This window comes from Puma concolor, chromosome A1 (genome assembly GCF_028749965.1).
Source record: "Puma concolor isolate L17-30 chromosome A1, mPumCon1.1.hap2, whole genome shotgun sequence".
Classification (NCBI taxonomy): Eukaryota; Metazoa; Chordata; class Mammalia; order Carnivora; family Felidae; genus Puma; species Puma concolor.
In genome coordinates this window covers 206740539-206767850 of record NC_141667.1, presented here as the reverse complement: position 1 = coordinate 206767850, position 27312 = coordinate 206740539, and the positions used below count along the sequence as shown (strand labels likewise).

Below are 27312 nucleotides of genomic sequence, written 5' to 3'. Positions count from 1 at the left end.
ACCTCATAAATAGCTTATGTTAAAACATTAGAATAACAATTGCATCAAGGTTTTAAAGTAGCACTAAGGATAAAACTGCATACCAATCACCTGGAAAGTGGTCAATGTTACTGAAAAGAACTATTCATCTTGATTGAAAATGCTTTTATTATTTACAAAGAAGAGTTATGGATTCCATGAAGTGGCAAAGATAGTAAAAAGAGGTCCCATGTATCTTTCACTCCATTTCCCTCAAAGGTATGCTGTCCCTAGTTATAGCACACGATCAAAACCAGGAAATTACATTGAGGCAATGAATATATGTAGTTATATTGTTATATTATCACATGTGTAGATTTGTGTAACTGCTACAACAATCAAGATACAGAATTATTCCATTACTACAAAGATCTCCCTCCTTCTACCTCTTTTTGGTCACGCCCATTCCCCTTTCTGCCACCATCCCTCCCCCCTTGGCAACCACTAATCTGTTTTCCATCTCTATAATTTAGTTATTCTGATAATGTTATGTATTCATACAGTAGGTTGACTTTTTTTACTTGGCATAATTATCTCAAGATCTATCCAGGTCTTTACATGTATCAATAGTCCATTCCTTTTTTTTCTTCTGGGTGCTGTTTCATGGTGTCGATGCACCAGAATCTGTTTAGCCATGTGCCTGTTGATGAATATTTTGATTGTTTCCATTTTTTTTGCTGTTATGAATAAATATGAACATTTGTGTACAAAAAAAGGAGAAAAAGGCTAACTGAATCTTGAATTACACAAATTAGAAAGGAGGTACAACAAAGCAATGTTAAGAAAATCAGAAGAAACTAATTCGTTTTTAAATGTATAAATTAACAATTTAAAATAAAAATTAAAAAGTAGAATTAATGTAAGAAGCAGTTCTTTGGACATAAAAGAAATCAATCTAAATAACTATTTTCCAAAAAAGAGTAATTTAAAATAAAATCCAAATACAGAAATTTAGAATGAGAAACGGTATATGGTACAGTACAGAGGTGATTAAAAATAATACTATATATCAGCCTATGCTAACACTCTAAAAATATCAACATACTATACACTTTTTCCTAGGAAATGCAGTTAGTGAAATCGACCCAGAAAACTCAGAAATCATGGGAAGAATTTAAAAGTTAATCAGCGAATCATTTGGCAAAAATGTACCAAATTAAAATAATAAAGTATCATACTTTATAAATCCTTCTGTATAGAATAAAAATACATGATTAGCTTTCCAGCTTATTTTATAATTTTTTGCATAATCTTAATATCTAAATATAAAAATAGGCAAAATAGGAATTCAGGCCAACTTCACATATACATATGCATTTGAAATTTTTAAATAAGGGGTGCCTGGGTGGCTCTGTCAGTTAAATGTCCAACTTCAGCTCAGGTCACGATCTCGCGGGCCGTGAGATTGAGCCCCATGTCGGGCTCTGTGCTGACAGCTCAGAGCCTGGAGCCTGCTTCAGATTCTGTGTCTCCCTCTCTCTCTGACCCTCCCCCACTCATGCTCTGTCTCTCTCTGTCTCAAAAATAAATAAACATTAATTTTTTTTTAAAAGAATTTTAAGTAAAATCTTAGGAAATCTATTTCAACATATTTTCAAAATTTTCACCATGACTGCAAGATTCATTTTTTTAATATAAGAAAAGCTTATTTTATATTAAGAAGTTTGTTAAGATATCAAATAATAATTGAAAAGAAAAAACTTTCAGCAATACATGCTAAAAGGAATTCACTAAAATTCTACATATATTCCAACATATTAACAAAGAAAATCTCTATTTTTTTTAACATTTATTTATTTTTGAGACAGAGAGCGACAGAGCATGAATGGGGGAGGGTCAGAGAGAGAGGGAGACACAGAATCTGAAACAGGCTCCAGGCTCTGAGCTGTCAGCACAGAGCCCGACGCGGGGCTCGAACTCATGGACCCTGAGATCATGACCTGAGCCAAAGTCGGACACCCAACGGACCCAGCCACCCAGGCGCCCCAGACAAAGAAAGTCTCTAAAAGATCACAGCAAGAATTTCAGAATTTCAGAGGTCTCTCATAAATTTGCTACTATGTATCACTATACACACAACTGCATTGTGAACTGAGACCCAACTGACAACCCCAGCTCCTCTGTTAACTGAGTTTACCTGATTCAGACCTGAATCCTCATCTGTATCCATATAAAAATCTGTCCTTAGGAAAGCTTACTGTGGAAACACTGTGCTCTGTTGCCTAGATTCTCCCTTCAAGGAACAGCTTGATGCCCAGATGCTAGGAGTGCTACCAGTAGACAGCCCTTGACTCTCAGCCTATGAGGAATTACTGCAAATGCAGAGAAGTGCCTCATCCAAGGTCACACCTTTTCTAGAGTGGCCCTCATTCAACACAGGGATATGAAGTGCTGGCCATCCTAACTCAGCTAAGGACCACACGAAGGGCTATTCTGGCTCTGGAGCTCTTTGGGGATCAACAGAGGCCACCATTAGGACTGTATTGAAGCTCAACCTCTTTCTCTGCCCAGTCCTGCTTTTTTTCCCTTCCATTGCACAGGTGTTCATCTAGAAGGTGCTCCTTAATAAACATCCTGCCAGCTAAATTCCATCTCAGACTCTTCTTCCTAAGGAATCCAACCAATAACATTATGACATAATAATGTTATTCAGTACATAACCCCAGTATTTGTGCCAGGCATTACCTCTTAGGGAAGGGATTTAAAAAGTATAAGGAACATAGCCTTTTGTTGTCACCTCAGATCTAGAGATGCATCTTTGCTCTATTTTTGATGTGTTGCTCTGAGCCTCAGTTTCTCATCTGTAAAATGTAGAAATCTAAGGGATTTCTACACCCCTTCCGATTCAAAAATGCCTTATGATAAGACGTTCAAACATATTTATTGGATTTAAAACTTTAATGTCCATACATTCATTTAAATACTTTTCTAAACAACATAATAATATAATCACTCAGTAAAAATAAATTGTTGGATAGTTGGAGGTTAAACGTATTTATTCATCAACCACTTACTGGGCAATTATTATGTGCCAAGTTATTGGGATATGTTCTGAAATTAGTAAGACATTGCCCCTACCCTTGAGAAGCTCATGATTTAATGAAAAAAAAAAAAAGATACATAAAATAGTGTAACAATAATCCATTAAGATAAGGTCAGCAATAAAATGCATTATGTTCTGTTGGACGATAGAGGAATGCACTCAACTCTGCCTGAGGGGCACAGAAATGGGTCCCAGAGAGGTTGACAGTCTCTGAAATAGAAAACGAAAGCTGTCCAGAAAGAAAAAGCAATGTACACAAAGACAATCTCTACAATCAGTGGTGTTTGGAAAACACAGGACATGGTTGGGACAGCCAGAAAGGGTTAGCAAATCAGTTTGAGGTTGCTATAGAGCAGTGGCAACTGTCCTTCTAGAGCCACCCTGTGCACTTCCCGTGTGCTCAAGATTATGATTCTCTGGATATAGACTGTGGCCCAGAAATCTGCAAGCCAAGTTGATTGGATTGATTTGCAGATGAGATCTGCAAATTATATTTTAATAAACACTGGAAGCGTTCATACATTCCAGTATGCCCAGGACAGCCTCACTTTTCACCTATTATCCCAGCATAACTAGCAATCATCTTACCATTCACTCTCAGAAGTATGCTTGTTTGCATGATAAATTATTACTGTCATTCCAGTCATACATGTGTACCATGAAGGTGCCCCAGGGACCACAGAGAAGGATATGGGGTAAAAGATGGTTTAAGGAGGGGAGGCTCTGGCCCTTTACCTGATGCAGTTGGATCAATGTCATTCATTGGGCTTCTGCTGGAGATTTCTTCTGAAGAACAAGTTCTGATACAAACAGAAATACAAATGGAAAATCATTGAATGGTTTTAAACATACAATGACAATGCTCAGATGGATAGATGACCTTGATAGAAAGATTGGTCATAGACCATCTTGGTACCTGTGTAGACTACGAAGTAGAATTGGGTGATCCACAAAGGAAACCGTTCAGCTGTCCAATGGAAGCATGAAGGAGGCCCTAAATAAAATAATGAGATCACGAGAAATATGTGAGAAATTTCAAAACTGGCATGATGTGTTAATTAATTTTCAGGACTGGGGTGAAAGATGTGGGTGAGTTATGGACGACTCCCATGTGAACATACACCACTAAAGAAGAGACCCCAAGATACACTGCATGAATGCTCTATTATTTAACAGCTTAGGAAAATCTTCTGCAAAGGGCAAAGAGGATTTAGTGCAAAAGGCCAAATCTCTTGCCTACATATACAATAATGACAGCATTTATTCCACTTATAAAAATCTTCTTTTACCTTAAACTTTACTAAGCATTTTTAGATGGGCAGACTATACTCAAAAAAATAAAATTATAATGTTGAGGTCCAGACTCATAATGAAATAAAAATTTACTAGTGTTGTATATAAGTGTTTAATCATAATACTAAACTGGGTGAATTCAGGATTTGGGGAGCTGAAGATTATAAAATTTTGAGGAATGTCTTATAAAAAAGAGTACCAAATCAGGTTTAGAACTAAATTTTTACTCAGGAAAAGAAGAATGTATAAATTATACGTTTTAAAAATATGAAAACATCACAAACAAAACCTAGAAAATATATTTATTACCCACTTAACATCTTCCTATAATACCTTTTTCCATATAATTGGCTATATCCTTTTTAATCACCTCTTCATAAGACATGATTTTATATGATTTTCTATAGCATGGTTTATCAGGCTTTGCAATCTTTGCACTATTGCCATTTTGCACCAGGTAATTCTTTGGTGGGAGCCGCTGGGGGGAGGGGGGAAGAGGAGACAGCCTGCCCTATGAATTATAGGTATTTTTGCAGCATCTCTGGCCTCTACCCACTAGATGCCAGAAGCATCCCCCCAGTTGTGACCATCAAAAATGTCTCCAGACACTGTCAAATATTCCCTGTGAGGAAAAATATCACACCCAGTTGAAAATCACTGATCTGTAGAAAGAAGGGAAAGATAGTGCCTTAGTCAACTTGGGCTGCCTTAACAAAATGCTTTAGATGGAGTGGCTTAAACAACAGAAATTTTCTCACAGTTCTGGAGGCTATAAAGCCCAAAATCAAGGTTCTGACAGGGCTTGGTTTCTGGTGAGAGCCCTTTGTCTGGCTTTCAGCTAGCTGCCTTCTCACTGTGTCCTTACCTGGCTGAGAGGCAGGATAGGAAACAAGAGAAAGAGAGAGCAAGCTCTGTGATATCTCCTCTCATGAGGGTGCAAATCCTACCAACCCATTCTTATGACCTCATTTTTATTTTATTTGCCTTCCCATAGGCCCTATATCCAAATACAGTCATATTGATGGTTAGGGCTTCAACATATGAAATTTGGGGACAACAAATTCAATAGAAAATAGATAATAAGTAAGTCTTTTCTCTAGTATGGTTCAGTAAAAATAAATAAATAAATAATAATAATAATAATAATAGCATTTTGGAAAAGTTTCTATAAGCTTCACGACTCATTTGGTAATAGTTAATTTTATAATTGTCAAATTTGAGAAAATATCAAGTTTCCTTCATAAATAGCCTATAATATTTCAGGACATTCCAAGTTTTCTGGAACAATGATTAATCTCACATGCTTTTTTGAATTAATGATGCTTATTTACTAGTTTATCACAGATGCCCTCATTGGTATAGTATATTACAAGTTTTATGTTTCTGTTGTCAATGTCATATCAGCAAAATAATTAATAAGAAATATGCCTACGTCTAGTTGGGGCAAAAGGTATTTCAGACAGAGAAAAGATAATAAGCAAAGGTTTGCTCTAGGAATGAGAGAATCTGTATGGGTAGCGTGTGGTATGTAGGTAGGGTGGTAGTGGATGAGAACATTGGCAAAAACGCTCTGAAGTCAGGAGGGGAGGTGGAAAATATTGCAAGGTGCTGGCAAGTGACTAAAACTAGATGGCCGCAATCTGAAATTCGGGTTAAGGAGTCAAAGATTGGTTGATGGAGCACTAGGCATATAAAAAGGCAATATGATGTGGGTGAAGATCATTAGCATCAGACCCATTAGCCAAACTTCAGTTTAAAGAAAGAGCTGACACAAACTCACCTGTGAAATCTTTAATGGTGTCAGTTCGTGTCCTCTGAGGTGGACACCAGGTTGAAATTCGATGTACAAGAGATTTCTTGAGGGAGAATGCCCATAGAAGATAAAAAAGAGAAAGGACAGAAGATAGAACCCTTCGAATGTGAGGAGGACCTGACACCTGCAGAAAGAAAGACAGAATGGAGGAGAACTAGCTGCAGGTCAGCTCTGAGAAAGTCGAGGCTCCAGGGCAAAGACAGCTTATTCTGCAATTGGCAGAAATGGGCCGGCTCTAGAACTCAGACCGTGCAGACTCATTGGCTAGGGCAGCCCTGGGAAAGCACGGTTTTGGTGTGATGCTGAAGGTGAGGAGGCTGGAGGAAGTATGGCAACAGGTTCTCTTGAAGGGATATCTGAGCTTTGCACCTTCGAGGCTGCCTACTAGCCATGGCTTACTCATGGAAGTAATTGCTATGCACATAAATCTGTGCCAGTAAACTGCAACTAAATGTATCTCACTCACATTCTACTTAGCCAGATCAAAAATACGTCCTGGCCCACTGCGACATGAGTAGAAATACGACAGATTGGAAGATGGAGTGAAATGACACAATGGGTATCATTGGTTGCAGTTAAAATATCTTACTTTTGCAAATTTACAAAATCATATGTCTCTGTGAACACATTGCTGAAGCCCCTGCCAGGGCATCGGAAGGGGCCCATGCAAACAAAGACCTGGAAATTTAAGATTCTTTAGCTTCACATAAATCTACTTGTGTTTCTAGGGGTGGTGGTGATTTTTTTATTGGACATGCACTAGCATGGAGACCTAATCCCACTCCCAAATCCCCAAAGCTCTCAGATCACTAAAACTAGCATAGAATGAGTAGATCTAGAAAAAACGAAAGAGCTGTCCCTCTTCTAGAATACAAAATCACCAAGTTCAGTTGGACCAGGGAGTTCTCATTTTTCAACTTGGTATAGAGGTCAAACTCTAAAGGTGGAGTGAGGAAGTTCAAGGTGGGGGCAGTTCTCAATATGATGTATATAAGAGCTCCAGATAAGGGAAGTCCACATAGGACAATGTAAAACAAAAATAACCAAAAGTGGGATGCAAACCCTGTTAAGGGGCTGCCAGGATCTAAAAGGGTGACCCAGAGCCATAGTCAACAGTTAGGGCTAGCCTCTAGACTTAGGCACTGGGGCAGAAGATTAAGGAGAACACCAAGAAGCCAGACCTCCTTGTCAGCAGCCTGACTTTATCAGTGCATCATGAGGGTGGGAAAACTGCATTGTGAATTCACTATCCCCAGATGTCACTGGGGAGGAAGGAGCTGCTGAAACATTACTACCCATTCGCCTTCGGCCTAGGAATTGAGCCTGGGAAGACAGGCCTTTATTACCCATACCTAGGCAGAGCAGGGGAAGGAAGACAGGTAACGAATGGGGAATTACATCCATGCTGGGCATCCAAGCCTCAGAGCTCTAAATGTCCTAATAACCACCTCCAAGCTGTCAAGATACAAATAAAAGGAAAGCCTAGCCAAGATGAGACCCTGAGAGACATAGAAAAAGAGTTACCAGAGGAGGATAAAAACAGCAATCGTGCGTGTGTGCACTAACACATGCACTTTACTGGTACAAAATGAGATGCAAGCAAGTCTGAAAATAATCCTGGAGGAGAGATCAAGAGGAAAATCAAGATAACAAGAGAAATGGCAAAAAAGAGACCTCAGGAGGTTCACAGACAAGTGGCCCTTTTGCAATTGCATCATTTGTATAAAATCCAGGTGTAAGCAGCAAAACCGGCACATCCCTCAGTTTAAAAATCTCTTTCTTAAACAGAGTTAATTTGTGTCCCAGGTTTCTGGTTATTGGTCTCATGTTACCCCTAAAAAATAATTTAGAACCTATGAGTGGGCTGAAGGAATTAAGGATTCTCTCCAGCTATAAATTATTTATCACCTTATTCCACTTTCTCTTTACCTTCATTGGGATGCTTCCAAATTGACAAAGAAACCTATTTACTGTTAATTGATTACCACTCTAAATTCATTGAGATTGCAGCAGTAACAAGCATTTCAAGTAGTTTGGCTGGGATTAGCTGTAGCACATCACAGAAGAGGAGGTGAGAGACGGCTACCACAGGTTCTCTCCACTGACAGTGGACTTCTAATTCCAAGTGCACCTGCTTCGGAATTCAATACAACAGTCTTAGTTTGTCTGAAAGACAAGCTAAAGTATAGAGCTTCATCTTTGCAGCACAAATGATGGTCAATGGGAATTAAATCAGGAAGAAAAAAAGAGAACGGTTCTACTACACATTAAACTTACTAAAAATAGATTAAAAATTCTTGATAACCTATCTGTTGATAGCATTAGAAAAGGTTTTCATTTTTATTCAGTTCTGGCTTCCCAAATATAATAAACATGAAATTCTAAAGCAAATACATGCAGCAGAATCTAGTGTTGCATGGGAATAAGGAAATATTCTACACCAAGGAAATGTGCTCTAAGGAGATGTATTTTATTTCACAATATTTTTCCAGAAATGACTTGTTCATATTATCCATTCAATACTAATGTTTTACTGTTGAAATTGCTATTCCCCAAAATTGAGAGTATTTCTTACCAAAGCCACAGTTACTTGTAATAAAGCCAGGGGTCAGGGGTGGAAGAGCAATCAAAGAAAAAAAATAGTTAAAATGAATATACTTAAGAACTTTGACTCAATCTACAAGAATGACAATTTCTGTCATAAATATTAACATCAATTTATTCATTCAACCAATATGAACTGAATTCCTGGCTCAAGCCAAACATGATTCCAACGGTAAGCAAATCTGAGAAAAAACTCTGTCCTCATGGACCATACATGCAAAGCAAGACGGAGGGTGTTGTGAGCAAAACAATAAACAAACTTATACAGTATTAAGCTGTGATCAGTGCTATGGAGGAAAGAGAGCTGAAGTACAGGGATAGGGTTGCCATTTTATAGTGAGTGGTCAAGAAAGACTTTGTGACAAGGTGATTATTTTAGCAGAAATGTCAAGGTGTAGAAAGAAGCTATTTGTCTATCTTGGAGAAGAGAATTCTACGCAGAAAGATTAGCAAGTAGAAAAGCCCTGAGGTGGCAGTTTGTTAGCATGTTGGAGGTATTAAAGTGGTTGGTGTGCTAGAGCAAAGAGGGTGTGAGAGAAAACTCAGCGATGATGTCATCAGAGTTTGGATCAAGCAGGGTGTGGGCAACCACCATCCAGACTTTGCCTCTTCCCTTGTGAATGGACGGGTCTGGCTCCTCTGAAAAGAATGGGAACAAAGAAATCCGGAGGAAGGAGAGAGAGAAGTATTCAGGAGGTTATCAGAGTAGCCCAGGCAAAAGATGTTTCTGAGAGATTTCAGTGCCTCCACTTTGCAACAGTTCAAAGACAGGACTGACAGACCTCTGGGTGTCAATTTCCATAGAGAGGCAGAAGTTGAAGATAGCTGAGGTTCATGTCCTAGAGTTGCCATTTATTTTTTTTTTTAATTTTTTTTTTCAACGTTTATTTATTTTTGGGACAGAGAGAGACAGAGCATGAACAGGGGAGGGGCAGAGAGAGAGGGAGACACAGAATCGGAAACAGGCTCCAGGCTCTGAGCCATCAGCCCAGAGCCCGACGCGGGGCTCGAACTCACGGACCGCGAGATCGTGACCTGGCTGAAGTCGGACGCTTAACCGACTGCGCCACCCAGGCGCCCCAGAGTTGCCATTTATTAAGAAGGGAAGACCGTAGGGGAAGGTGGGCAGATTTGAGGCAGGGAAATTAAGAGTTCTATTTTGATCATATCAAAATCGAGATGACAATTAGCTATCCAAGGGGAGATATGCGTGCATGTGTGTGTGTCTCTTACTGGTCATATTACTGAGAAAAAAATCACTATTGCTGCTAGTAGGATTGAATCATGGATTCAATTAAAAAAAAAAAAAAAAGCCAAAGGAGGAAATGCCTGAGGCATCAGAGAAACACTGAAGGACTATTGAACTGAAATAGCTAAAATGCCAAAATGTCACCAGCTGAATGATCTTAAGGTGTCAAACAACTTTTCAGGGGCCCAGAAGTCTCTCCTGTCTAAAATAAAGAAGGATGACTAAATTCCATGAATGAATGATTCAGCCCTTCCAAATTCAAAGAGGATGTAAATCCTCCCAAACTATTCCCCACAAATAGAGCCCTCTTATCCACCCCAGGAAAAGGAAAAAAAAAAAAGCTATTGTGTAGATGACAAGTCTCCTCCTTTGGGAACTTCACTTGTGTTAAGGCCGATCTTTGCAGAGGCTGCACAATGTAGAGTGAGAAATGTGCAAGCTTTCAGACTCAGCACGTTCCAATCCTGGCTCTTGTGGCAGGAGCTCTGTAACCTCGCTCAGATCTCCCAAATTCTGCCCAAGAGTCCTTATTTACAAAAGAAACCAAAGAATACTGTTCTCACAAAGTTGCTACAAAGATATAAAAATTAAAGAATTTAACACCATGTAATGTGGTATATAATGAAATGGGATTTAGACTCCACTATATGATTTAGAATATACCATAATATTTAGTTCCCTCCTTTCTTTTTCCTATCTCCCCACTCCGCACTCCACAGCTTGAAGGAAGCTGGACGAGAACCAAGCCCTTTAGTGTCAGGATTTGATTAGTCACGTAGCTGAATGAGTGAGAGCTCTCTCAATGATATGAATTAATTTACACAGTGGGGAGGCCAAGAGAACTACGTTTTTAAGCATCTACTATATGCAAGGTATTTTGTAAACATTGCTCCAATTAATCTCCATAACAAATATACAAGGTAAATATTTTCATCCTATTTTATAAATAAGGAATTGGAGGCTCTAAAAGGTTAAGTAATTCAAGTAATTCACACAAGATCATGCAACCAGTAATTGTTCTCATCCATGCTTGATTCTGCAACGTCTTTCGCTCCCTTGATGCTGCTTCCCACCCTTGCTGGGTGCCTAGTGTTGTATTGAAACATGGTGGTGGGACCAGGTCTCCAGACTAAGAATAGCCTGTGAACATGACCTGTCTAGACTTATGCCTGTCTGTGCCTCTCTCTTCTCTGAGTCCCGCCTGCCACTGTGCTCTGTCTGTACTTCAGTTTTTATGATCAAAGCCCTTCTTTAAATCAATGTTATTCCTGATCAGTCATCTAAGCATGTCTGTAGCCAGCAGCCTGGCCTGCAAAGTGATCTCCTTTGACTACTGTTATTCAACTTTGTAGAAACCTAGAAGTCATCTTTAAGTTTTCCCCCTAAGTCACTGCTAACATCCAATCCATCATCAAGTGCTGGGTCTCTATGTCCAAAATATCTCTCAAATATCCCCACCTCTATTTCTGTAACCATCAACCTACTTCTGGTCACCACTAACCAGTCATCTGGATTTCTCCCATTTTCTCTCTTCCCCAAACCCAATCTATTCTCCACTTAAACAAAGTAAGATTTTAAAGTGGAAACGAATGATGCGTACCCCTTTCCTTTCCTTTCAAACAACGTCCTTAGCTTCTCACTTCTCCTCCAATAACATCCTTACCCTTTTCAGGAACATGCACTTACCCACAAGCCAGCATGACCTGGCTCTGGCTCTCACTTTTACCCTTCATGCACCAGCCACAGTGGTTTCCTTTCACTTCCAGGGGAGGCAAGGCTCCCTTTTCTCTGAGATGTCCTGCTCCATCCCTTCTCAGATGCCTCGTTCCTTGTCATCCTTCCAGTTTCTGCATACATGTTACCGCTCTATTTCTATACTCATTTCCATTGCTTTATAACAATTGCAGTTTGTAACTGCATCTAGTTGACTGCCAAAAGAAGAGCCTTCCAGGTAGAGGTAAGAGCAGCCACAAACATGTGCAAGGGTTCTGATCAGAGGCGAGAAAGAGCTATGTAGATTCAAGAAATACGCTGAAAAAAAAATTTTTTTTTATTTTATTATTTTTTATTTTTTTTTTAACGTTTATTTATTTTTGAGACAGAGAGAGACAGAGCATGAACAGGGGAGGGGCAGAGAGAGAGGGAGACACAGAATCGGAAGCAGGCTCCAGGCTCTGAGCCATCAGCCCAGAGCCTGACGCGGGGCTCGAACTTACGGACCGTGAGATCGTGACCTGAGCCAAAGTCGGACGCTTAACCGACTGAGCCACCCAGGTGCCCCCCCAAAAAAATTTTTTAACACAAACTTTATGCCAGACTGTGGACTCCATGGCGGCAGAGCCATCCTGTCTTATTCGCCAATTTACCAAGCCTTATAGGAATAGTGCCTGATGCTTAAGAGTCACCTGGTACACATGCAGGACGCGACTTATCACCTTTGAAATCAAGTGTAGCAGTCACTCTGGACATTACTGATTAATATTTACTCAGTTTAATCTCTTTTTCTCAACAGCACAGAAAATAGGTGGCGTTCTAGGCAGAAACATGTATCTAACCACCTCACATACGCATGGTTTATTTGTAGTCACTGGTTCTTATCTGTGCATAATTTTGTTATCTTGGTTCAGACTTAACTTCCATTTAATGAATCCATGACTCATTTTTTTTTTCTCTCTACTGTGACTCTCCCGAGGCTTTGTTTTCCATAGGCTGTGGGTTGATCTGAAATGTCATGTGGTCTCATCTTGACTGAAGTGTCATTCACAAAAATAAGTATCTTGGCATTTCCTTGTCTGAGCTGCTACCTTGACAAAGGCCTTACAAATATTTTATAAATATTTACTGATGGTATGATAAAAATCGTAGGATCTAATAAGCCTGCCTTTTTATTTAGTGAAATTTATTTCAGAAGTCTGCGTTTATTCAACCTAAAATTGTTATATGGATGATGAGATTTGCATTAATTTTCAAAAATCCCAGGTAAGAACTTATAAAGTGGTGAGTAGTACATTCAAAAATTATGCTCAGTTAAGAATAAGTCCAATGTGAACATTAAATGACAGTTTTGTTAAATGCCTATTTAATATCTATATCTGTGTTAAATTATTTCACATATATCTTTAGTCTTATAGAGAAGATATTATTATTATTTTTTTTTAGAGAAGATATTACTATCCAACTTTTGCAAAACAAAAAACTTAGGCTCACTGAGATCAAGACAATTTTTTCAGTGGCATAGAGCTAGTAACTCACAGAACCACAACTGGAATCTCATACAAGAGTCAATTTAATGAATGAAGATCTTAGTGTTTCAACTGTGTGTGGGGGGAACTAGAATGTAAGTAAAGATATCTAGCTTTTTAAAATTTTTTTTAAAGTTTATTTATTTATTTTGAGAGAGAAAGAGAGAGGGAGAATGAGCACAAGCAGGGGAGGGCCAGAGAGAGAGGGAGAGAGAGAATCCCAAGCAGGTTCCACACCGCCAGTGCAGAGTCCAATGTGGGGCTCGCACCCATGACCAGGATACCGGGAGATCATGACCTGAGCTGAAATCAAGAGTCAGATGCTTAACCGACTGAGCCATCCAGGTGCCCCAGATATCTAATTTTTTAAATGATCAGACTCATCACCCATTGCAGCACTAATACTGCAGAAAAAAAAAAAAACAAAAACAAACAAACAAACAAAAAAAAAACCTCTAAATTCTCTGGCTTACAGCCATAAGCATTTGTGTCTTTTCATTTATGGCCCTATGTGCCAACTGAGTTTGGGTGACCTTGGCTGGTCTCACTTAAATTGTTCTGTGTTTGACTGGACTCCAACTGCAGGTAAAGTTCAGGTCTGTTCTTTTTTTTGTTTTGTTTTTTTTCTCATTATTTTGAGGCAAGAAGTACCTGGGGCAGGCAGCAAAGCACAAGAGACTAAACCAAATGGCAACAAATGGAAACACATTTAAAGTTTCAGCTTACTTCTACATTTCATTGGCCAAAGCAAGTCACATGGCCAGGTCCAAAATTAAGTGGACAAGGAATTCTACCTAATAGACTATGTGAGGTACTATAATAATACATAGTAAAAAGCATGTATGTGTATACCTATAATATGAAGAAAGTGAAGAAATGGAAACAATACTACAATCTATCACAGCATTCATACTTTCTAGTCTTTGAATTCAAGGAACAATCTTGGACCCAGTTAATTAAAAGTGATATAAAATGAATAAATTAGATCAAACCTTTTAAAATTAATTTACTGACAAAAATGCTTTTTCTAAGACATGTGTTTATGTATAAACCTAAAGATAAATGGGTACAACTGTTTCGACAATATTATGAAAAAGAATATATCAAAAATAGAAACTAGCAGTTCCAAAACTCCCATAAGCAAAGAAAAATTGATGAACAGTAAGAGTCATTTTTAAACCTGTCATATTAACAGCCATTAGCTACTAAAATTTATCATTAGGTATTAGTTTATAGGTCTCACCAGTAGAAAGATACTAAAGATCAATGCAAAAATAATAAGATTCTATTTAATATGATGGGCTGAAGGAAAGTGTTCAATTCATGAGTATGGAAAAGGCTAGGAAATATCTTGATAAAGTTGTTCATATTGCACTGTCTCTGAAAAATGTAAGAAAGCTACAATTTATAAAAGATGATCAAAGATCTTAGGTAACATGTTTATTTATTTTTTTTTTTTAATTTTTTTTTCAACGTTTATTTATTTTTGGGACAGAGAGAGACAGAGCATGAACAGGGGAGGGGCAGAGAGAGAGAGGGAGACACAGAATCGGAAACAGGCTCCAGGCTCTGAGCCATCAGCCCAGAGCCGGACGCGGGGCTCGAACTCACGGACCGCGAGATCGTGACCTGGCTGAAGTCGGACGCTTAACCGACTGCGCCACCCAGGCGAGGCGCCCTTTAGGTAACATGTTTAAATGCTAGAAATGAAGAGAGAAAGAAAGAAACACAAGCACAGAATCACTCAGTCTCTTAGGCCAATGAAAGTAAGAGCAAAAATTATAGAAGCAAAAACCTCACAAAATGTTAATATGAATACCTTTAATTGAATCACATTTCATGTCTGTTGTTAAACTAAGAATAAACAAACAGATAAGTGAAAATATTTATCATTGCCATTCGGTGAACATCATTTCAGACATATTGTGCACATCCCATCTGTATAAGAGAAAGGAGGAAGGAAGGAAGGAAGGAAGGAAGGAAGGAAGGAAGGAAGGAAGGAAGGAAGGAAGGGGAGAAAAATTTCCCAACACTACAACTACACCAATGCTACTTTTAAAAAAAAACTATTAAATTTTCTTTGAATTTACCAGAAGAAGAAAAAAATGTAACTAAAAGAAATGCTGAACTATTTTCACATTTTCTTTACCACAGAGATATTAATATTTAAATATTAAGAAATTAGTTCTAAATTTTTAAGAGGTTGGAATCATTATGCTATTTAACAACATGTGTTAACTTTAAAAGTACATACAAATGCGTTGCTACAAAAGATGAAGAAATTAGTCCACTTTTAATTCTTTCCATTTCCAGATTAAAAACAATAATAATAATGAATGGTATTTAATGATTTCATCATGGTTTATAACATTTACATATACATTTTCCTACCACTTCTTCCACTGGCTGAAGCCAAACATAATGACCTTCTTATAATTCCTTATTCCTGCCAACATCACCCCTGCCTTAGATTCCTTTTACTTACTTTTCCCCCTTTCTGGAAAACTCTGGCCCCAAATATTTGCCAGGCTGTCGTCTTGCTGTCAGTCAGGTCTCAGTTCAGATGTCACCCTCTCAAAGACCATAGATCCTCACATACACAACAGAGATCACCTTGTTTTATTTTAGAGCATTATCACGATCAGAAATTCTCTTCTTGAGCACTTTATTTTCTGTCTTCCCACACTAGCATGTAAATTCCATGATATCAGGAATACTTTGTTTACCACTTCCGTGCAGGACAGTGACACGTTGGTGGAAATCACTTTTCTCCAGATTGCAGAAGACTTGTGCCAGATGCCAGCAAACACTCTGGTCTCAAGCTAGGCATCAAGGATTTGACGGTTATGCTTCATGTTTTGCAGTTTGGGATTGTTTATCCTCATCGCACTGTTGATGGTTTTTTACAGCATTCACCTTTATTTGTCTTTTTCTTGCTGTTCCTGGCTTTGATGCATTTTTAGAGAGGAAGTTTAACTAAAATCCTTCCACATCAACATCAGCAATTTGCATCTGCATACACAGTAAATATTTTAATTCTCCAATTTGTCTGTGTAAGACTGAACTTAAAAGGAGGAGATGCTAATGGGAGCTAAACATCGTGAACCACCACTGCCATTGAGAGTTGCAGATGCCTTTGGAAATCTGATAAAGAAGATACACTCTTTCCTCCATAAAAAAGGAATAGGCAGACTTTTATAGGCAGACTCACAACTACAGTGTCCTGAAAGCCCATTCATGGACTTCTTGGAGAACCATGGACCATGCATAAGGAGCCCTGAATGAATGTGGATTTTAGGTCAGATTTCTCCAATTAACATTTTGAACCTCTTTCAATGTACATATAATATTTTTTTCAATAATCTGAATTTTCCAAGGCAAAAAAAAACTCTGCCACACCCCGCCAGGAATTTTCTATCTAATTGTATCTACGACAATATGTTAATATCGGTAAGTGTTAAGAACAGTGCCTGGCACATACTGAGCACTATATGTGTTTGACAAATACATCAGATAAGTAAAAACTGTTTTGAAATAACCCTGATCCTCTTTGTAGCTGCTCAAGATAGATCGGTGTTTCGTGGCATAGTTACTAGTGAAACAAAACATATGCCCTGGTAACTACATTCCAAGTGTGTAATAGCATGAGAAAAAGAGCATCAACTAGCTGACACAGAGCTGTGGGGTATGTTATGGATGTGATGTCAAGGATGAGGGAGAAACTCAACCAGTGACTACCTAGATTTTTCCAAACCCTTCACAGGACCCCAAGAGTATGAGCTTCTGCATTTCCCAGTCCAGAGTTTCTGATTTCTTTGCCATGATGATAGTAAGTACCAGGGAAGTTAGGTGGATATAAAATACTGAGATGATAAGATTGAGTAGGGTAGGAGTAGAAAGCACTGGAAGCCCTCTTGTCCATGGATTCCCATTAATTTATCTTAATATTCTTTCCATCAATTACATACCTTCTGGGGCAAAAATCTCCCAAATTACCCCCAGAATTTCCCAAAAGTGGAGGTAATTAGGTGCCCCACCCTCTTAAAAATTGGCATGTTTGTTTCCTAATTATAATGCCATTAACATAAGATAAATGTCCTATGGCCAAGGTAACCAGGAAGAGGGTATCTTTCATCAACCGGACAACTCTGATCAAGAAGTTAGCTCCATTTGGTCAGTGTCTTTCCTGTTGCTGACTGCCCTCACACTTGGGTTAAAGTACCAGGTTTCCTCCCACAGTTGAGCAACCTCTTAGTCTTATCCATTAGTCTTATCAGCCCAGATGACCTGTATAGATTTGTCTCTCTACCCCACACTGCTTTCTCAACATCTCCCCATTTTTAAGAATTTTCTAATATGTTATTTCCATGTGAAAGAAAGAAAGAAAGAGAGAGAGAGAGAGAGAGAGAGAGAGAGAGAGAAAGAAAGAAAGAAAGAAAGAAAGAAAGAAAGAAAGAAAGAAAGAAAGAAAGAAAGAAAAAGAAACCCGTTGTTGACTTTTACTTCAAAATTTGCTTGGTTCACTTTTTTTCAGTTTGTGTAAGTGCTACTAGAATATGGTATCAGTTGAAGATAATGATACTCTCCTTTAATATAATTCTCATTTTAAACTACATAAAACTTGTCAAATCTTGAAATTTCTTCTTAATCTACACAGTGACATTCCCCTAAGCTAACACAATTTCTGGACACAGAAGCACATCTTTTGACCACTGCAGCTATCTTTGCTCTTTTTTGTTGTTCTCTTGTTTCCTACTGGCAAAAAATATCTTGAAGTTTCTTCTAAGATGGGTTAATGTATCCTCAGGTGTCAGCTCAAATGTTGACATACCATGCTAACCAAAGGAGTCTTTTCTATATATCCTTACATCGTGAAGCTTCTACGTCTGTTTGTGCCTATACTATCCCTGATTGTCAGTTATTCAGAGTTACTACGTGAACACACAATAGAGAGAAAAGAGGGATTTTTAACTGCCAAATGCACTAGAATCAGATTGTGCCTTGGTTCAATTCCCTCCTGAGTCCCGCTTTATACAATAATATTTGACCTTAATAATCTAGTATGCACAACCCATGTGACATTCTGCGACACTGTCTACCTCTGGACCAGAGGCACTCCCACTACAAGTAGAACACAAAATTAATGCAAAAGAAGCCACCCACATGTAGTTCTACAATTCAGCCATGACCACACACACCACTCATCATAGGTAAGTGCACTCCCTATATTCACAAAGATTCTACACTGCAAAACAATATAGCTAAGGCACTGCCTGAATTTTCTTACGATACATCCTACTCTTTTTATTCCTTCAAGTAAAGGAAGTGTTTGCTGCCCTAGTTATTCAATTGTCACAGAAAACTAATGTGAATGTAAATGTATCCAGCCATGAAAAAAAAAAAAAAAAAGCCCAACAGCCACTGTAGATTATATATTAAGATGTGGGTTATATCAAGGCAGATTTTTTTCTGTAGGGACTTCATCCCCACAAATCCTCAAGCATACATAGTGTTCTACAACAGATTGCTCTGTCAGGGCTTCTGCCTCTGAATTCCAGGTGTGCTCGATTTTGCATCTGCTACTTCACAAATGCATCAGACTTGAACGACAAACCATATGGCTTCCCTTACTGGACCTACTTTTGATCACAAATACGCACAAATTACCAGTGCAGACGCTGTGCCACCTGAAAATGCCAAGAGTGAATGGTGTTGAGTTGGGTGCACAGACATAACTCAACGTGAGCTTACAGCAGCCCTGAATGTACTGTCTGTTGCTTCCCTGCTGACCCTGATCTATGGTATCTGGATAACAAATGTGCACATTTAGAATATTCTGTTCAGTTACAGCTCTGTGCTGGGAATCAAACAAGTTACAAATAGCCCCAAGTCCAAATACAGTAGTGACACACAGTAATGGTGTCATTATCGGGCAATAATTCTATGCCTATCACTGACTCCCACTGGCAATAAAAATGATAGCCTGTAGCAAAGTGGCCACTAGCTGACACTAGCAAGGAGATAGCAAATTACATTTAGTCCTGCGATTATATCTTCAATTAGCTTTGTTGGTAAATGTGAGTCGTGTGTGTGTGTGTGTGTGTGTGTGTGTGTGTGTGTGTGTGTGTGTATGTCTGCATCTGTATGTGTGTGTGTCTGTGTGAAAGTCCTGATGATACAGCTTGAATGGATGTGTCTGGTCACTAGCTCCCTGGCAAAAAAAAAAACAAAAAACAAAAACAAAACAAAACAAAACAAAACAAAACAAAACAAAAAAAAAACTAAAAAAAAAAAAAAAGAAAACAGGAGTGTTCACTTTTTTTAGGAACGTTTTCTGACATTTCCAGCTGATGAGTTAACATAAAGTGTGTTCTCACTGCACAGCACTTCCTTTTATATCACAGCCATGGATCTCCAAACATTTCTTCGGGACAAGATGTTTCTTGAGAAGTGAACTCTCTGAAAGCTAAAAATACTGAAATGGTCCTATATAGTCTCTCAAGCAATGGAAATGTTTTCAGTGAGGAAGATCTGCTTACAATTTCCAAACAAGGAGAGAACAGAAAGTTTTTGATTCTGTATAGTCATGGTGCCTTAAGAAAGATTTGTATGGGGATTGCTGTTATACTCCTTTTATCAAGAACTTATCATAAACACTGCTTGAGGTAGTCTTAGATTATAAAGATTTTCTTTATCCAGGAAAACAAAAATTCATGCCGCCCCACTGGTGCTTTTAGAAGTTCCTTATTTACTTTACAAATCGTAAAATGTTGACAGAGTAAAAGTGTAAAAGACAATCGTAAATTAATGTTATTTCACAACATCCAAGCCTATCTAATTTTATAATGATTAGAAAAGGTTACAGGGGCGCCTGGGTGGCTCAGTCGGTTAAGCGTCCGACTTCGGCTCAGGTCATGATCTCACGGTCTGTGAGTTCCAGCCCTGCATCGGGCTCTGTGCTGACCGCTCAGAGCCTGGAGCCTGTTTCAGATTCTGTGTCTCCCTCTCTCTCTGACCCTCCCCCGTTCATGCTCTGTCTCTCTCTGTCTCAAAAATAAATAAACGTTAAAAAAAAAAAAAAAAAGAAAAGAAAAGGTTACAAACATTAAATACAAAGGCAAACAGGAGACCTAAAAGCTCCAAACTGGAACCAAAGCTAACATGAGTGGAAATGTTAGTGTGGTGATAATCTAAATTTCCAGTTCTATTTTTTGTTTTTAAGAATGAGGATTTTATTATTTTTTATTAGTAGTATTATTTATCATTATTTAGAAAGACAGAGACAGAGAGAGACAGAGCACGAGCAGAGGAAGAGAGAAAGAGAATCCCAAGCAGGCTCTGCGCCATCAGCCCTGAGCCCAACACGGGGCTCAATCCCACAACTCTGGGACCATGACCTGAGCTGAAATCAAGAGTCAGATGCTCAACCTACTGAGCCACCCAGGTGCTCCTGTCTTTTGACTAGCATAGCAAGCTTAGTGCTAATCAAAGCAACAAATAACAAAGCACCAAAGTTTGCTCCGTTCATTTGGCTTTCTCTGTTCTCTTTACTTTCTGGTGGGTCGTGAAGTTGGCTGTATTTCAGTGTTATTTACTTACTTGTTATCAACTTAGGTAATGACTTCTATGGTCAAGAGCATCATATGCTTTCTTTCTTTTGGCCAATTGTATTGATTTCGTTGTTTTTTTTTTTTTTTTTCTCATTGGCAGATAAATTTAGCTTATGTAGCAGCAATTATCTAGAAGGAACCTTAATAAGATCCACAAGATATAAGGAACTTGCTTCAGCCTCCTGGCCTATCCTTAAAGTCTGACTTTGAGACTATTTTTTTATTTATGGAAGACAAAAATCTCACTGGCCTCACACTGTTAATCTTGAATGTAATGTCACAATTTACAGTCTATAGGGACAACTTTAATAAGCACAGATCCTACCTTTATTAGAGGAACTTAAATTTTAAAAAAATAGCCACTTACGTTTGAGGATCAATGACTTGAGATTTATGACTCCCATCCAGGTAAAGTTGTAAGGGCCAGCATTCTAGGACTTCTGAAACTGGAAATCCACCAGAGGAAAGCACATAGAATATTTCTTTGTGTCAAGTTGAAGTTGTCTCAATATGAACTGATTGTATTTGATTGCTCCACCTCCTGCCAATTTATTAACTATCATTAATTATGTAGGAATAGACTAAACAGAATAGTACAGAATAGATTCTGAGCATATGGTGACCAAAATAATGAGTTAAACCAAGAGTGAAGAAGAGAAATTTGCTGCCATATCCTTAATAACGGATATCATTAAAGTTATTACTATTAAGTTATTAGAATTTAATAAATGAGTATTTTCACCATATCTTAATATTGTCCCATTCCAAAATTGCTAAATTTACCATTTATTTCCCTGGGCAGATGAATTTTCTCTCTATTCACATGGCTGTTTAATAATTCCTTCTAGCAAAGAGCTGGAGAATCATAAACATTATGCAGCTTCTAACATAATTGACTCTCTTATTTCTAAATTATAAGAGACATTATCTTATGCAGGTTTTGACCTTCATGAAATTGAAATGATGCTGTATATCTTTGGCATTCTCAATGGATATATCCTTAGAACTCTACAATCATCACAATTATAAACTCCATTAAATGAGATACAGATGCTGGGCATCTGGATAGCTTTCCTCAGCAATAAATCGGATTCATCTGATTTCTACCCCAGTAGCCATATGAATGAAAATATAGTGGTGTTCTCAAATGGTATATCACTTAGTGTCTTCAGGAAGTAGATACGTTTTTCCTCATTCTACTTATGGACATTTGGATCCCTCAAGGAATGTGAGAACCATACATTCTTAACTTTCTAAAGCTAACAATCACAAAAGTCCTAAATCTTTTTATGCTTTTGGTAGGAGCAAATACATTCTTAATGTTAAAGTAATAATAACTTAAACCTGCTGTTATGTTGAAGTAGATATTAAGTTTTACGCATATCCACTGAAAATCAAAGCGTAACCCTTCACGTTTCACATATGAGTGTATGTATCCATGTGGCATTTTTATACATTGCTTTAGAATATTTTCAAATAGTCTATAAAGTAAGAGGTGGGTGAGGTTCAGCTGTAAGTTATAGTGAACTAGAATGCAGTGGTAAACAAGGTGACACCTAATTTTACCTAGAAAGACAAAGTTAAAGGTAGCAGAGAAAATAATCAGATGATCATTAAGAAATATAAAGGAAGTAAGAATTTAAGTATAATTATGTTCTGATAAGGCAATCAGATAATAAAAACAGGTTTATAAAAGATAAAAGATAAAGAACATGACACAAAAATCAATGCATTTACAATTTCAGCCACCTACTGTTTGACTAACTGGGCTGCATCAATGAGAATCCAGCCCTTCCAATGTGGAAGTACCATAATTCAGACTTCCGAGACCAATAATTGTTCTTATGCGAAGACTGCTAGGTATCCAATAGCTATTTTCTTCTTCTTCCTTAATATGTCCTCCTTCCAATTTCTGCTCATGCAGAATATGTCACCTTTCTACCTTCTCTTGTAGCTAGGTGTGACCAGGGACCTAAGTTTACATGGTGGGATACAAGCATAAATCAAATGGCAGTTTTTTAATGCTTTTTCATTTTTTTATTTTTTTTAATGTTTATTTATTTTTGAGAGACAGAGACAGAGACAGAGCACCAGTGGGGTAGGGACAGAGAGAGAGAGGGAAATACAGAATCGGAAGTAGGCTCCAGGTTCCCAGCTGTGAGCACAGAGCCCGATGTGGGGCTCAAACCCACGAAACCGTAAGATCATGACCTGAGCCGAAGTCAGACGCTTAACCGACTGAGCCACCCAGGGGCCCCTAATGCTTTTTTAAAGAGTCAGCTAATGTCCACCTTTTACTCTGTATCTGCTTCTTCTTGATGTTGTTTGGAATGTGGTGGTTTGATGACAGAAGCTAGACTGACCATTCTGTATCATAAGGTGACCTTAATAATGGAAGACACAAATGGTAGAACAGAACAGAAGAGATCTGAGTCCTGGCACCATAGCACCCTTGAACTATCTACCTCTAGACTTTTATGTGAAAACAAATATATTTTCATCTTGTCCAAGCCACTGTTAATTTTTCTTCTATTCTGTTTTGTTTGTTTTACCTGTAAGAGCTGAACCTAATCTTTTCCGCAGTGTGCTGATAACCATGACCCTTGAAATTGTTGATAATTACTTATTTGGATAATGGTCTCAAGCAAGTACATGGAGCTTGATGAGGAAAAAGAAGCCAGGCTTACAAAATTGGCTTTTTCATCAGTAGCTCTGCCTTCTATAGGAAATACATCTACCAGCCTATACTTATATGCTCTCTTTCCCAGTGATTAATTCTGGTAAGAAACTCATCTGCACCGGCTACTATTATCTATTGGGTGGAATTAACATGGGGAGGGGCTCTATTCATTCATGGCCCAGTTTCCTGGCTCTGTCTGCCTGAAAACAATGAACATTTATCTCAACCTCTAGTCTCCTAAGAAAGAATAAGGTAAGTCAGTGTCCCCCCATCCTCTACCCTCTTGTAACTGGATAGATTAATTCAAGACAACAGGAATGAAAAAGGAAGACCTGTTTTGGCCTCTGGGCCAGGCCCAATTCTGCAATTGAGCTATAAACTATGAATGGACAGTCCCGTTAATCCCCATCCTGCCCTGTTGTGACTGTTAGCAACTCAGGTAGAGCCTTAAGTAGAAGAGAAGTGAGTGGTGAGACTACCCTAGATGTGATATTCTGAACTTGTCCACAGTATATCACTGCAAGGTCACATCAGGAACATAAGTTGCCCTTAATTCTCAAGTTCTATATATTTGTCCATTTTAAGTAATTGCGATTCTATAAAAATTCTGTAAAAATCCTATATTCTTTTCTCTTCTTCTTATTTGGATCAGTGCATTATATATATTATATTAATTAAAATAATACTCAAATGCAGCACTGCTCTATATATTAGAGATCTGAGCTTGAGAACAAGCACCACAAAATAGTACCATTTTCAATCCCCTGAGCAGTATCTTCCATGATATCGGTAGGAATGTAATGCCCAAGGAAACATAAGTTACACTCTGGAGTTCAATGGTTCCTTGGAAACGTAGATACCAAACTTGAGATATTCCTAAGAAAGGTGCCAGGGAATAAGTCTTACGCAGCTGAGAGCAGTTAGGTGTCATCACCACCAGTAGATGCGGGATGGGGTGGTCTGTACAATTGCAACAGTCTCATGCCAAGCTACACTGGATTCTGACGCAAAAGGAAAAACACCACTTATCCTGGGGCTGCCTTTATGGAAAATTCTGATATTTTATTCCATGTGGATTTTTTTGTACGACTTTTGATTTAAAAATTTCTTTGGAATATTATTTAGCTCAAGTGCTGAGTTCATTAGCTCCTCCCTAAATTTGGCACCCAAGACAAAAACGTATGAGGAGAAGTAAAATGGTCCCAGGGGTCTCAGCGCTAGCCCTGGCTCTGCATTTCAGAGTCTAGCACTGGCTATTTATGTGTCTTCTGCCAAATTCATCTGCATTTCTGGACCTTACAACATGTAATACCAGCAGATGCTTCTTTGCTTCATGTTATTATTTGATCATCGGGAAAGCCCGTACCATGCATGATCTCTGAAAAGATGGCATTAAATATCATCAAAGCAATTTTGTTGCTGTCCTCAAAAATATGAGCCCCTACCTTCCCTGGGCAGGTTCATAAAAGAGTTGGTCAAACCATCCCTGAGGTAAGAGCCACACACACAGGCCAAAGAGCTTCAAATCAGGTGAACTGAAAATTGTGAACCCCCTTTGGAGGGATTTTTCCCTTCCTTTTGAAAGGAAGCTACACAAGACTACTAAAACCTGCAGATATTTAATAAACCAGCATCTGTGCTTTTCCTGCTTCAAATTACACAGCATCATCCTAGTGCCAGTCCAGAGCTGCTTCCATGCACCGATGCTTACGGCACAGCCATAACAAAAGCCTAGACTGACACTTTTCTTTGCCTCTAGCAACTGCTCAATGTTCTGTTTTATTTTATTTGGCTTTATTATTTGGCTTTTGGTTGGCCACCCAAAACGACCAGCCTGCAGCGACAGCAAACATGGTTTCTTTCCACGAGACCCGCAAGACCATTCTATCTATCCTTATCCCCCTTGCCTTGCAGGGGGCACAAAGATGGGGCAAACCCCTTTCAGGGAGCTACACACAGACACACACTGACATGTACTTTTTGATGTACATTTTCGACATGCACAGATGCTGTCCGGAGTGTTGAGATTGTTGGCAAAGAACAACAGGTATCTTCAGGGATAAAAGCATTACCTAAATGTAAGATTTTGTCAGGTAATGACCTCACAATTTTCAAAGTATTTCACAATTGCTGCCTGGTGGTGATTATAGGGTAGGGCTCAGTGTGCTTAGCAGAAAGGTCCAGATTAGGCCTGTGAGGGAGGTAAGGTGTCTGGCAGGACTGACATGCAATGAAAGATTATAAAAACCTGGTTTCTCCAGCCTGACAATGAGCATAGTTAGAAAGGAACTTAATTGCACCATTTAAGATTAGGAAAGGTACAGGGGGAACAAAGTTATCAATTCTAGGCTTAAAATGCCATTGCACAATATGAGAATAAGTACTCATATGAATGGCGCAGTAAGAAAATTTAAAAACCAATAAAATGAAATACTTCTGCACACAGTGGAAATCAGTGCTGCAGGAGATCAGAGAGTCAAATGCAGGAGCTGTATTTTAAAAGGAGGCTGAATAATTTTATGACCACTATAAAAGAGGAGACAGGCTTAAATTGCTGCAGGAGGTTAGGAAATGAGGAAAAACTTCATAACTACAAAGGTAGCAAGACCCGGGTGTGGGCATAATCAGAGTATTTTGATTTGCCACATTTTCTGTAGCTTTACCAGGATTTGCCACTCCTATTAGCCAGCCCCAAGATCTGCTCAACCTTTAAGCCCACGACCTTTTGCTTTGTTCGGTGTTGCCCTACGATCTTTTGTCTTTCACATTTATAACGTTACCAAGGCATTTATCATGAACTCTCTGGTGATCCCTTCTTTGGAATTCATGCCCACCAAAGTGATTGGCCAGATGCTGTTTACTTTGCACGCAGATTCTTGAAACCTGCTCTATGCCTTCAATCCATCCTCCACTTCAAATCACATTATAGCCCTGAGGAGTTAACTGGGAGCAGACTCCAAACTGCACACAGAAATTCCATTAGATTTCAAATCAGTTGCCTTAACCTCTTACGCACTGTAGACCACAATAATCCATCAGACCACGCTGGTTTAACCACATTCTACCTCTCCCTAATAGCCACCAATAAGCCTCTAGATAAATTGGGATTTTCATTCTGTTGACTGTTGATTGCTTCACACTCCCTACTGGATCATTTCTTGGCCAGTGGCACCCCAAAATAATCCCTTGCATTTGTGTTGCATTTCAGAAGCTACAGTATATTTCTATAACCCTATCATTTGATAATAACAGAAGCTCACTACAAAATCAGGGTAGGCCATATAGTAATACCTCCTTTTGAAAAATGACAAATCAAGCCTCATTTCTGCTCAAGTACTCGCATCTTGTTATTCCTGGTCCCTTTCAATACGAAAGATGATTTATGTACAGCTAAGCAAGTTGGTCATTTTATTTATAAATCTCCCCCTGCCTCTGCCACTTCATTTAAATATTCTACCACATTGAGAAGGAACTGCCTTTTTTTTTCCTAATAGTTTTAGCCCCCAGAATGCTACTTACTCCACAAAAACAACCTTCATTCTCTTAAAATTATCTCACACCCTAGGCAATGATCCCCAATACATACATTTCTCTAGGGCTATTTTCCAAGTCTTCTGAAAAAGTATGTTTGCATCCATAAAATACTCAGGAATAAAGTGAATAACACCCACAGTGTTGTTCATTTTATATGCCTCACAGATTCAGGAACATCGTCCATGAGTGTTCATACTTTCATTCATTTATTTGATAAATATTTGAG

General features: G+C 38.6%; 1 long non-coding RNA gene across 6 annotated transcripts in view; it reads right to left on the bottom strand.

Moving 5' to 3' along the window:
* Nucleotides 1-1840: 1840 nt before the first annotated feature.
* LOC147584729 (uncharacterized) overlaps nt 1841-27312 on the bottom strand; it is a 159271-nt gene continuing 133799 nt past the window's right edge. For 4 of the 6 annotated variants that reach the window (XR_015252723.1, XR_015252720.1, XR_015252724.1 and 1 more), the window contains 4 exons: nt 21240-21413; nt 3978-6291; nt 3797-3861; nt 1841-3271 (listed from right to left, as the gene is read on the bottom strand). This is a non-coding gene — a long non-coding RNA (uncharacterized LOC147584729). The remainder of the gene's footprint in view (nt 3272-3796; nt 3862-3977; nt 6292-21239; nt 21414-27312) is intronic. The other 2 variants (XR_015252721.1, XR_015252722.1) reach the window with 2 other exon arrangements.